Here is a 12,651-nt window from a genome sequence, read left to right on the forward strand (position 1 = left end):
GATTCAAAATCCCTTGCAATTGCTATTGGGCTGTGCTCAGCCTGTCTGTGGAAGGTGCCTCTGTTATCTACGCTTAGGAGAGAGAAAAGGGAACAATTCATATCATCACTGCCCAGGCTGCCAGAGCTCAGACTTCTTCCCACTTCTTACAGTACTGGGGCTACCTAAATTAAGTCTATACCCTATATACATTATATATACATATGCATATAAGTGTATAAATATAGATACACACATAAAGAAAATATTTAAGTACATACATAGTTACACACGTATGCATCTAAAAACTTCTGAGACCTGGGTATCACAACTTTCCTAACAATGCTAGAGACACCTGTCACTATCAGAGAAGTCCTAAACTTACTTAAGCTGTGCTGTAACACTGAGCCTTGATTCAGGAATAGACTCACACCCCCAGGGTCAGAGACTGATGCCAATGTGTTCAAGACCTTCAATATTGCTGCTGAGTGTGCACTAGGATCAAGCCTAAACCTTTCCAAAGGTGAGCTGTGGATGAATGTGAAGCCTGGAGCTGTCATTTTAGTCTTTTCATCTCTAGAATAATCACCTCTTCCAGAAACAGGACTCTGGGCAGGGTTTGCAATCCTTCCCTTGCAGCTGTTGATCTGTTCTGCTATTTTACAGCAAGTAAATTTTCCTCTCAGTGGGTGAACTGCACGATGAACCATAGGCAAACTTCTGAAAAACTGCAAACACTTACACTTTACTGCAAATGTAACCATAACAATTCAAAGTACTAATTTTCTACCTCATATAATATGTGTAAGTATGCTTTAGTAACACTCACGGGAAACATAATTTAACAGTGCCTCTGTCTTCCTTACCTCAAGATGGGAAATTTCTCTCACATACTTAACAGAAGGCCGCTGTCTGAGCTTCCCATGTGTTTATCTGCTTGGGTTTTCCAGGAACATCTTGAGGGGAGTTTGTTTTTCTTTAACCCTTTCCTAGTGGTGTGTCAGCTTCACTCAGCTAAAGAAAATATGATATTTTGGTTCTCAAGCTCTCCTGGGTTGAAAAGAAAGAGAGGAATGAAAAAATATAGGCTGTGCACTCACATGAGAAGAGTTTTTGAAGGAAAATGAGGTCTTTATCAATAGGAGAGAAGCTTATCCCACATCAGGGACTACTCAGCTCACCATGAAAATCAGCAGCTGACTGTCTGTGTCCATGTGGAAGATAAAATTTGTATTATTCATGCTTGTATTTAATGTAATTCCAGGTTCACACATATAGGAACACAAAGAGTCTAAGAAGCTTTCATGTTTAAAATGAGAAACATGAAGCATGAGAAAAAGGAATTATTCCTATTGCAATTTATAGCTGAGCATGTAAAACAGACATTGACTAGTGGCATTTAGGATTGTCAGTGATTTTTGTCATTAAAATCACTAGCAGGTCTTGAACAAGTAATTTTATTAGCTAATTCAGGTTCAAAAGAAAGAGTTAAACCCAATGGTCTAAGTCATGTTCTGCTCAGACAGTGAAGTCTGCATCACAGCACGCACCAAATTTTTATGCTCCTGAGTCCAAGAGTTGATGTCCTTGTCACTCACAGCCAGCAGTGCTCAAGAAAGGTGAAGTCTGGGAAAAGATGATGTCTTCTGTTTTAAATTCAAGGAAGTGGCATTTAAAGATAAGACCCAGAAGGGCAGGCAAGCTGGAAAACCAGCAAATCAAAGCTCTTCCTGTACCCTGTTTCCATCAGTGCACTGCATCACATGCTTAGAGAAGTATGTAAGAATGAGGCAGGTATACACTGTGTGTTCCTGATGCATCATCCAGTCCACAGCTTCCAGCAGATCAGTGCTGCCATCTCTTTGCTCAGTACCTCCTCATTGATGAATTTATCTTAATGCACTTTCAATTCATACAAACTTTTGTCAGCTACAGCAATCAGTGTCAGTGAGTGTCATGGTGTATTCCACGTGTGACAGAGGACCTCCATCACATTTGCACATGAGATAATTTCATCAGGTTAATATATTTTTCCCTATTGACCTTCTCCTTGCCTATCACAAAGTTCCATGAGTCCCTACTAAACCAATGAAAAATGTCTGAAATCCAGTGTTTCTTCAAGATTTGGATGTCTACACCTAGGCATTAATTCAGTATCTATATAAAGCTGGGGTGTATAACCCACTCCCTTTAGATGCCAAGTTGGTTTTTTTGGGTGAATAGATAACTCTTCCTTCACAGCCCTGTCACAGAAAGAGGAAGGGATATTTAACATTTTATTTAATGCCTGCTGCTCCAGAAGTTGCCAAAAAGTCAGACACACATTTTCTGTCTTTGGCCACATGGGATCTTTGCCTCTTTCAGAAATTTTTTGAATATAGGATTCAAATGTGTTTCTCCTGTCCTGATGAGGTGCCCAAAACACCACACTCTGAGCAGTTATGACAAAGTTCAAGCCTTTTCCAGTAAAGCTGTGAAGAAGAGAAGGTAGGACAGCAGCTTCCCTGCACTCTGCTGACAGTCACTTGCTATAGCTGTATGCTGTGAGGCTACGGAGCGAGTGGGGATGCCAGAGGGAACAAAGTGAGATTAGAGAGTGTGCAGCTCGGAGGCTGGACCTTGTTTCTGCTCCAGTGATGTGCGTGTATTTCCCCAGTAAAAGGTCTTTTGAGCAGGCACCAGGAAGTTAAGGAAGAATAACTTTCTGCAGGCAGTTAGGTCTAGGCAGGAATTTTGAGAACTGTCCTTTTTGGCAGCTAGAGCCTTTTAAATTTTGCTAAAAGCACTAAAATGTCATCAAGGACCAGAGCCTTGGGTTGTGTCACTTCCACTGGAAACCAGTCAGGGGTGATTAAGAGGTGGCAGGACACAGCCCTGGGCAGGAGCTTGGTCCTGAGTGCTCCAGCTGCACCAGCCAGGCACCGGCTGTCCTCACAGACTTTATCCTTGTCATCAGAGCTGGCAGGCAGGACATAAAAATTCCAAACTCTAATCCCTTAGCATGTGAGCTCCTGGAGTGCTACTGCAAACTTTATAAGAGGAGAGGGTTCACAATACAATGACTCTCTGAACTTCACCTTTGTTAATTACAGTTGTAATGCCCCTAGCATTCATTCCAGCATTCAGTCTCTGGACAAGCTTTGCTAACAGAACTGCACTTTCTGTGGATATGAAAATATTTCTAATATGAACTGTTTCTTGGACATGTATTTGGGCACAAACCCAGCTTCCTCTTCCAACAAAATTTAAAATAAAACAAAACAAAACAAAACCAACAACAAACATTTCCAGACTCAAGGCAAGACAAAGTTGAAATCTTGCAGATGTGCTTAATCTGAAATCATTTCCCCAAATCAAATGTGAATAATTGAAATATTTCACGTGCATGGTTTTAAGATATTTCACTCAAACATCTAACTTATCCTTTTGAAATATTTTTTTCCTAAAAATAAACCTGCATTTCAAAATTTAAAGTAATTTAAAGTGAGAATTCTAAAGACAAAAGAACTCTTTGTTTTTGAAATTCCTAATGGATGTTTCCTCTCCTTCCATCCTCGTGCCTCACGATTCCCTCTGCTCCAGTAATTAGAAACAGAAATTTTGCCGCAAAGCCCCCATTTAAAAAGTTATCTCTCTTAAGTAGTTGCTCTGGAGGACATTTTTACTGTGTCTAGCACTGCCCTCAAGGAAATGTACTTGCTCAGACATTTGGTTCAAGCCAAGAACATTTTTGACACCCGCAAGGAGTCTGCCAAGTGACTGTGAGCATCACGCATTAGAGTTGCTCTAGGGAAACCTAAACCACATGAGTGATTGGAACCACAATTTCCTTGTGTCTAAGGAAAAGTAAATTCAAGTTCATACCATAGCACTTCTGTTCTGACTGCCTAAGAGAGGGCAAAATTCAGGATATTGAAGAGAGGAGCTATTCACTGCTGAGCAATGTTAAGCAAACACTCACCACAGCATCGGCTGCGTGATAAAGTTTCAAACCTTCTGTGCTTTAGTGAACCTGAGGAGCCTCTCATTTAAATGAGACAGAGCTCAGGCATTAGTCAGACAGGAGATGAGATGCAGTCCTATAAAATAACCACATTAGTATGAAAAATGAGACATAAAGCAAACTGTCCCCATATGTTGCTCTCCATATCTCAGAAAGACTTTTCTTGAAGTTTTACTGCAATGATCATCGAGGGAGTTTCCATGCCCTGGCCTGGAATTGATATTAATCTGGAGGGGAGGAAAGGGAGACAAACCCAGACAAAGAGATATCCAGGAAATAAGGACAGATGAGAGATAGCTGCAACAAAGGCTGCTGCCAGGGGAGACAGCAAACACTTTGCACTGCACTGCATTTTGGTACTGAGGATGGTTCTCCTTATAAACCAAGGCAAGCTGCATCAGCTCTTCCACTGCCCACATGCAATGCAGTTGTCTATCCTGCTGCACCGCTGATTGCCTGCAACAGCTTTGTAATGTAGTTTGGGAGATAGAGTATATGTATCATTTCTTTATTATAGCCTTTCAATCATCATCATGATGCAAAGAAAAACCATTGTTGGGAGCAGATGCACTCTTTTATTTGCTAATATGTTCTTGGTTGACACTAATTTGCCGCAGCAAAATTTAGCATCCATCTTCAAAATGCTGCTCACTAATGCCATTCCAAAAACCAATGGGTATGCAATAAACAGCATCAAACAACCCATAATAAAGCAGTTTTACTACAGATGTTCATTATGCACATGAGCCTCTGTAGCAGCCTGTGTATTTTGGAGAAATGTTTGAAATTAGTTTGGGAGAGCAGTAATTAAAATTAGTTGTCTCTCGTAAAATTCAGTAAGCTCTGAACCACAGACCTGTCGCAGTGCTCAATTCCCTGAGGTGATTCCTCTCTCCCCATCCTTCAAAGCATGTCTTGTAATTTTGATGTAGAGCTGGGCATCATATCCAAAGCTACTCTGGATTCCAAAAGACATCATGCTGGTGAGGAGTAAATATTTGGCCTTCAGATGCTTGGTGCCCTTCTCATTAATACTTTTGAACACGTTTCTGATTGCCATTTTCCCTGGGAGCCCATTGGATACATGTAATAAATGTGCTGCTTGCTGGATTAATTTTCCGATGTGCTCAGGGCCTGCCTAATTTCCTTGTGGTGCCATGGAAAGTGTTGTGGCTGTGGCCTTTCCAGGTATCATGATGACATGGACTGACTTGCACTCTGAGCCTCACCACATGGACACAATTAAATCCACCATGCTGTGAGGATGGCTTAATTTTACATTTTTAAACATGATTTTTAAATTAAAATTTTAATGCACATGTTCAGCGGCTAGATAAAGGTCTCCTGTGTGGAGTGCAATGGTACCAAGCTTTCTCCTGGAAGTCTTCATGACCTGGGTAAAAGAGGATCATGGCTGAACTGTTCTCAGCATCTTTGTGCTCAGGTCACCACTTATAGCACGCATCAGCAGAAATGAATAGGACTTTCATGAAATTATGAAAGATTTTTTCAGCAGCTCTTTTCTCACCTGAAGTGACAGAAAATTTCATCATGTTAAAAGAAAATTACAATTATTAGTCAGATTTATTTTTTTACAAGCTGTGTCATTTAATTTTAAATTTCAAATTGCATATTACTTTAGGAAAGCTGGCTTTACATTTTGTTTTTTTCCTCCCATCCATCATCTGAACGGGGTATTTTTTTGCAGTGAACTCTTGTCTAGAAGTATGTCTGGTGGTTTCATGCGTGTGGTCCTTTGTTCTTGATTTGCCATATTGGATGAGCAAGCATTCACTCTCCAGACAAAGCAAGCAGAGCATTAATCACCTCCTGTGGTATGTGGACCCTGACAAGCTCTTGGGTACCCTGAGTGAAAGAGGAATGTGTTAAATGAAAATTTGTCTCAGCAAACACTGCTGAATTTGGGCAAAATTGAGATCTTAAATGTCAACTTTTTTTTTTCTCTTGAACCCAGCTGCACAGGAGCTTGCAAGAGCAAAAACCCCATCTCTTAGTGAGACTGGAGTTTCAGGAATAAGTTCCCTTGCTTCACAGAGCACTTGAGACTGCAGGAGGAAGCAGTGAGGAGATGGTATCAATCAGAGTTGAAGGTAACCACAGAATAGCTGCAGAATGAGTTCCCAGCCGTGCCTGTGGGTCGTACATGCAGATGTGCCATTCATCAATCCCCAGTGATATCACTCTGTGTGTTGCAATATGAGGACACGAGGCATGATTGATTAATCTGTAGCTCTCACTCCATTTCCTGACCTAATAATTCCCTGGTCTCCAATACAGAATATGAAGGCTGAAACAAAAGAAAAAAAGAAGAAAAGTGAGATTCCCTTCTTTTGAATAGGAAGATAAATGAGCTCCCTGTTGAATAAGGCAGAGCTTTGCTGAAAAGTGCTAACTGTATTTGGGAGTACTGTGAATTTATATCCATGAAAAAAGACATCTCTCTGAGTCACTGATATGTGACAAGAGAAACATTAAATGCTGTTAAATATCACGTTAAAAACTGGGTTTGGAGAGCATCCATTCCCTTTCATGGCAGCTCGGCTTCTGGAATGACCTTGTGTCTGAAACCTGCTCCTCCACCCTCAACTCATAAAGGCAACTTAATAAACCTTCCAGACCTGAAATGAACATTTTGATGACACTACGAATACAGTATATGCTAAAGATCTTCTATTCCATTTTCTATAACCATAAACAGATACGCTTTAATGGTCTGATGCCTTTACCTTAAAAAATTCCAATTTAGTTCCCTAGAGCTATAATAATAAAAACTGCTGACATTCTGGTTTTATTTTTCAGAGTAGAACCTGTCTTATAAGAGCTTCTTAGTGTTTGTGGACTGTTAAGATTAAGTTAGATCTTAGAATGGGGCAACTTTGTTAAGAAAAACACCTGATAGAGATGTGACATGGACTTTTAAACTTGACAGAGTTACAGTAAGTCTTCCAACACATGAAGCCTATTCATTTTTTGTCTTGAAAATAACTTTGTAAATGTTAGAGCTTAAAATTCATTTGGTTCATCTTTGCTTTCTTTTGACAGTATTTCTGTCATTCCAGATTTGAAGAGAGGAGCCGTCTATTCCTGTCAGAACAACTGCACTGAGCAGGCAGGGAATCCCTTTTTGCCAGGCTTGCAGTGCCTGTTTCTGGAATTGCTGGGTTACAGGAATTCAGTTCAGGGTTTTTGAAAATAGGGCCTTAAATTTTCTGTTTTCATTGGTTTTTAAACCTACATGCAAATAAAATGCAAAGAGGGGAGTCGGCTGCATTATATCTAAGAGAGAAAATACTCTCTGCTGCAGAGCATGCTGTCTCCCTCTCCTGTGGGACATCATAAAATGTCTTAGATATTTGAACTCAAATCTGAAATGACAACACAGAGCTAGATGTGGATGCAGCATTTTGCTGCCTATTATAGTAAGTGTTGGCATTGAATTGAAAGCACATTTCTTATATTGATCTGACAGAATTCAATCTTCAGATATCTCAGAGCAACCAGCATGAGATTATTCAGCATCTGCACAAACCCTATTCTAACAGTTTCACTAGGAATGATCATGGCAATCTTTCATAGGCCTACATTTTCCTATTTTTGCTGATTCTTTTTTTTTCTTTTAGTATTTCCTCAAGTCTTTGTGTTCTACTCCATTGATGAAACCTTTCCAGGTTTCAATCTCTTTACAAAATCTATAATCCACTTTGTCTTTTCCCATTTCCATCTTTTTCTCCTGCCAGAAAAACTTCTACCCTTCTGATGTTGCAAGTTGCTTTTTCTTCCTTACACAGAAGTGGGGGAAGAGGCACTGTGGACATCCCAGCTCTGTATCCTGTATTATACAGTGTCCAAAAGCAAGCAGATTCCTAAGAAGCCAAAGGTGTAAGACCAAAACAAGCAGTTTGTGCCACTCTGCAGAATATCCTTCCGGTGGTCTGTGTCCGAGGGCCTCCCCGAGGCAGAGAGGATGGAACTAATAACAGAAAAACCAAAACATTTTTTTCTTCCCATGGATTTGTCCTGTTCCTTCTTGAACCCAGACAACCAGAAATGTGATTTTAAAATTCATTTTTAGAGAGGAATACATAGTACTGAGCCTACAAAAAAATCACCTGTCAGTTTTTGGTTTGACTAAAATATCCTTTGAAGCCATTCTCTTCTGTTCTGTGTATTGAATAGCAAGAATCTGAGGCTTGTCCTGAATGTTTGTGACAGCAGCAATTGGGTCTGAGCACTGGAGACCTTTGCAATGTGCTTATGATCTCTGGGGTCAGAGGTTTATGTGGCTAAGGCAAAGAGAGCAGAAAGAGCTGGGAAACCACTGAAATACAGAAACTGGAGTGAAGTTGGCCATGGGAGCACAGGTCCAACCTTTGAGACCATTAAATCTGTCTGCCTAATACTGAATGCAGGCAGCCCTTTCTGTCTCTGCACACTGTGGTGAGAATGTCAAATAGCCAGGGCAAGGGCTGTAAGCACAGGTATTAGCCTGCTGGAGAAAAACAAACAAACCAACAAATGCTCTTGCAGGCACGTGAGCCTCATTTTATGTCTGAAGCAGAGGTTGATAACAGCATGTTCTTCACTGTTATGGTTACAACACTTCTACCATTGCCACTCTGCCAGTTAATCATTTTTCCCTGCTAAGAGCCCCTGAGGAGAATGGTAATTTAAATCACAAATCACCAAGAGCAGCTTCATGAAAAATGACCTTCCATGTATAAACCTGAATTTTGTGCAAAGCTCCAGAAAAGCTTTCTATCCAAAGACTGCTGGTTTTGTATCCTGTTTCAGACCAAGTTTCAGCTGGAAGTTAGGTTTAGAAAGTCTGAAAAGCACCTCAGCACACCTGAGATAGGACCAAAGCCCCTTTGCAGCAGGTGGCTCCAGTGAGTCTCAGCTTCAGATAGCTGAATCCTTAAAATAATTTAACCATGGTACAACAATGGAACAACAGTTGGAGCTGAGTGCCTCTGAGCAGGGACCCTGAACAAAGGAAATCCTGAGCTTTTTTTCCCTTACAGCCTAATTGCCCAAAAATCTGGAGTCATCAGCTCCTGCTGTGTCTTGGAGTGTCTGGGGAAAGCATCAGAGGTGAGAGTGAGGGAATGAACAGCTCTTGAATACAGGATCCTATTTTCATACTCATGTTCCATGTATTAAAGTATTAATGCTGGAGGAAAGCAATCCCTCATTCAGAATTTTTCCCATCGCATGTCGGCACTTTATGAGCCATTTGGCATTATAAAGACAGTCACCATGATCTGTCCTTCATGACACTCTTGGGGCAGCACTACAAGACTTACAAGCAGGGAGTTTAAACCAAAAATCAAGCCTTTTCATACAAGACTTCAGTTGGATTTTCCAGCATACAATGACTCCCTTGTGCCTCTCTGTTCAATTATAATTGTTCAGGGTCGAGGAACACTTTGGTACAAATGTGCCATATTTTTGGCACTAAATAAATACTAAGGGCTTATGTATATCAATAGTTTTTTTTTAAATAACCAGCAAGTCGTATATCCTCAGGAACATTTTCTGCTATCTTTTATGACTGTTATCCACCCAACACCTGCATCAGCAGCTTAGGAGCAACCTGACACCAAAGCTCTTGTAAGGTGCAGCTATTCTGTTCCATTACTTAATGGTTAAATATGAGATTGGTTTATATACAGAATGCATCCTTGGTGAATATATTGGAAAGACAAAAACCTTTTGTCCAGACATAGTAAAAGTCCAAATAAAAGGCAGATTTCAAGATGCATGAAATTTCAGACTTCATGTCCTAGTTTGATTTTCTCTCTACAGAGAGCAAAACTAGAACAACCTTACAAAGTGCTGTCCACAAGTGGTGGTGAACTTTGTAGTTGGTGTCTTCTATTTGTAACATAACAGGATAAAATAATCTGGAGATAGATACTCAGCTGCTTACGTGATTTATTCCACCTCAATTTTTGTAAATGAAATTTTGTGCTACTTCTTATTGCATGGAAGAACAATAGAAATGACCCATCAGGTGATCTCACTCAACCAGTCCTTTGCCTCATATTTTATGCCTGATCTGACAGCTCTTTCCCCACTTTTGTCTTTGGAGTGAAACACATTCAATAAGACCTAGGACCCAATATCAGAGCATACTCACACATTCACAGCAAGAAGAAATTAGTTATTCATTTTCTTTTTGTCACCTGGGAGTTCCTCATAACTGAGTGATTCTTTGCTGCCATATGCTACAGCTCCATAAAACAAATAATTTATTCACGAGGTATAAAGATCACAAAGAAACAAGAGAATGTGAGCTATGTAAGAGCAGCTTTGTGCATGATCAGCACAAATGGGGAGACAGACCCTCCCTGGAAACACCTTTATTTGAGGTCCCTGCAGGACTCACACACCTCTCTGCCAGGACAGGTAGTGTTACACTGGGAAAGGGGGTTTCTGTGAGCTGTGGGAGTGCTCCAGGATGTGAGGTTGTTGGGTCCCTGACTCGGGTCCACTTATGGCTCCAGTTCAGCAAAGCACTTAAGTCACATTGACTTTGCTTCAGTGAAACACATCTGTGTTTTGCAGAGTCCCAGAGGCTGAACTGCACCTGGGATTGAACACAATGGTAGTTTTGATCTTTCTGGGGATGTTGTCAGTTTTAAGCATATATTAAAAACCAAAACAGCCCCTGAACACCGAGTTTAAATGACAATTCCAATATGCTTTCTGTTTCCACGACTTTCCATTCACTCTGCCAGAGAACCACAGTTTGGTGTTTCTCTGCTTGAGAAATGAAAAAATTAGTCCTTCTTGCTTCTGTTTACAGCCTGATCCTAATAAATTTCCCTCAGACGTTTTTTTCTGTCAGCTCAATACTCAACGTCTCAGCAGTTGTAGCTACTACAAAGAAAGATTAACAAAGATAATTTCTATTAAGAGTTAAAGAAAATGTTAGAGTGCTTGTTTTAATCCCAAATTATTACTCTAATAAAAAACACAAATAATTTCAGTCATACCTAACTTTTAACTGATTAAAACCAAATCCTTTACTAAATCTTGGAAAGATTTGTTACTCTGTGCTCTAAACATATTTGCTTTCACCCTGCCTGCAATTCACTTCTCACCTATAAAATCTGCAGCCATCACACTTTGCTCAGTGCAGCGTGTCTGACACACCATCAGCACCCTGCCCTGGGCCAGGGTGTAAAAGAATGAACAAATGCACCAGAGGGCTACAGTCCGACCTGGCACCATCCCAGAGCAGAAATGGAATCTGTTCTGTGACTAATTCTGGTTCATTTTTCCTTCTATAAAGGAAAGATACCTTTTCAATTACTCTATCAAGGGGAAGGAGCTGATTCCATTTCAGACCTTTGTTACCACATTTCAGTGTATCAATTAATTTCTCTACTACAGGCAGCTATCTGTGATACAGGCTGTATTTGTAACTGTAGTGTAATAATCCCTTTTATCCACTACTCATGCCAGATTCTGTTTTGAAGGAGGCAACAATTTTATTGTATCCTTAACATTAGCATTTCAATAGTCTCTCCACAAAATGCTTCCAATTTACCTGTGCAGAAGTTAGATGTTTCTTGATTTACCATCTAAGGAGACTATTAAGGTTGCCAGCATTGTTTTTCCTTTTTTCCCTTTCTTTTCTTTTTCTTTGCCTAGAATTCTGATGGAAATTAGTCTTATATTTCCATGTAATAATATGGAAAGTCTTCTATTTGCCATGAAAATTTTTGAAATGTTCTTGAACAGCTACGTATCCAAATCCCCAGATAATTTGGTTACTTGGAAATTATTACTGTCTTAGACAATTAAATGTATCAGTTATTTGGTGATCCGTTTGTGTCTCTGAGCTATGTTTCTTAATTAGAATATGCAATCCATAATGCATCACTTCTCTTCCCCAAGAGAAAAGACTTGGGTATATCACAAACCAAGAAGAGCTGTGGAGGAAAATGTCCAGATCAAACAGCCACCTCAGGCTCAAGCTTCCATCCAAATGAAATCTGTTTCTGTCCAACTTTATTGCCTCTTTTCTCCCAAGGAAAGGGATTATATTGTGGCATGTGAAATACAGGAAAAGTCATGCTTAAACAAGAAGGCAAGAGTGCCACATTTTTAGAGAGGAACAGTCTTCCCCAAAAATGTTCAGTGCTTGAACTAAAGTCTGAGCTTGTTGGACAAGTTATGGTGGAAAGATTTAGGAATTCCAGCCAAAGGCCATTTTTCAACCAACCCCAAAGCTGTGTTTACAAATCAAAACTTAATGCTAGTTATTGGCATTCTTCTCCCACAGGACATTGATCCAGCAGATGAAGTGTTAGAAGCTTGCAGAAATTGTAACTTACAGCTAAATTGCTTGACTGATTTAGTGGGGCTTGTGTCAATAAGGCACAACTGCACATTTGGGGAAGATGCTCCAGAAACTCACATTTAAAGTTAGATTCTGCAGAATGATGGACACATAACTTTTGTTGGTAAGTTCTGACAGACAAAAGCAATTATAAAACACCCCAAAAAACAACAAATACCAGGAATAGAAACACAGAGCTGGGATAGAATTGCAAGATATAGCCAGTGTCAAGGCAGGGCAGTCAGAGCAGCTGCATTGTGTCAGAAATGGGGAAGGAATGTGGTCCAGGCACTCCAGT

Source organism: Motacilla alba, chromosome 5 (genome assembly GCF_015832195.1).
Source record: "Motacilla alba alba isolate MOTALB_02 chromosome 5, Motacilla_alba_V1.0_pri, whole genome shotgun sequence".
Taxonomy (NCBI): domain Eukaryota; kingdom Metazoa; phylum Chordata; class Aves; order Passeriformes; family Motacillidae; genus Motacilla; species Motacilla alba.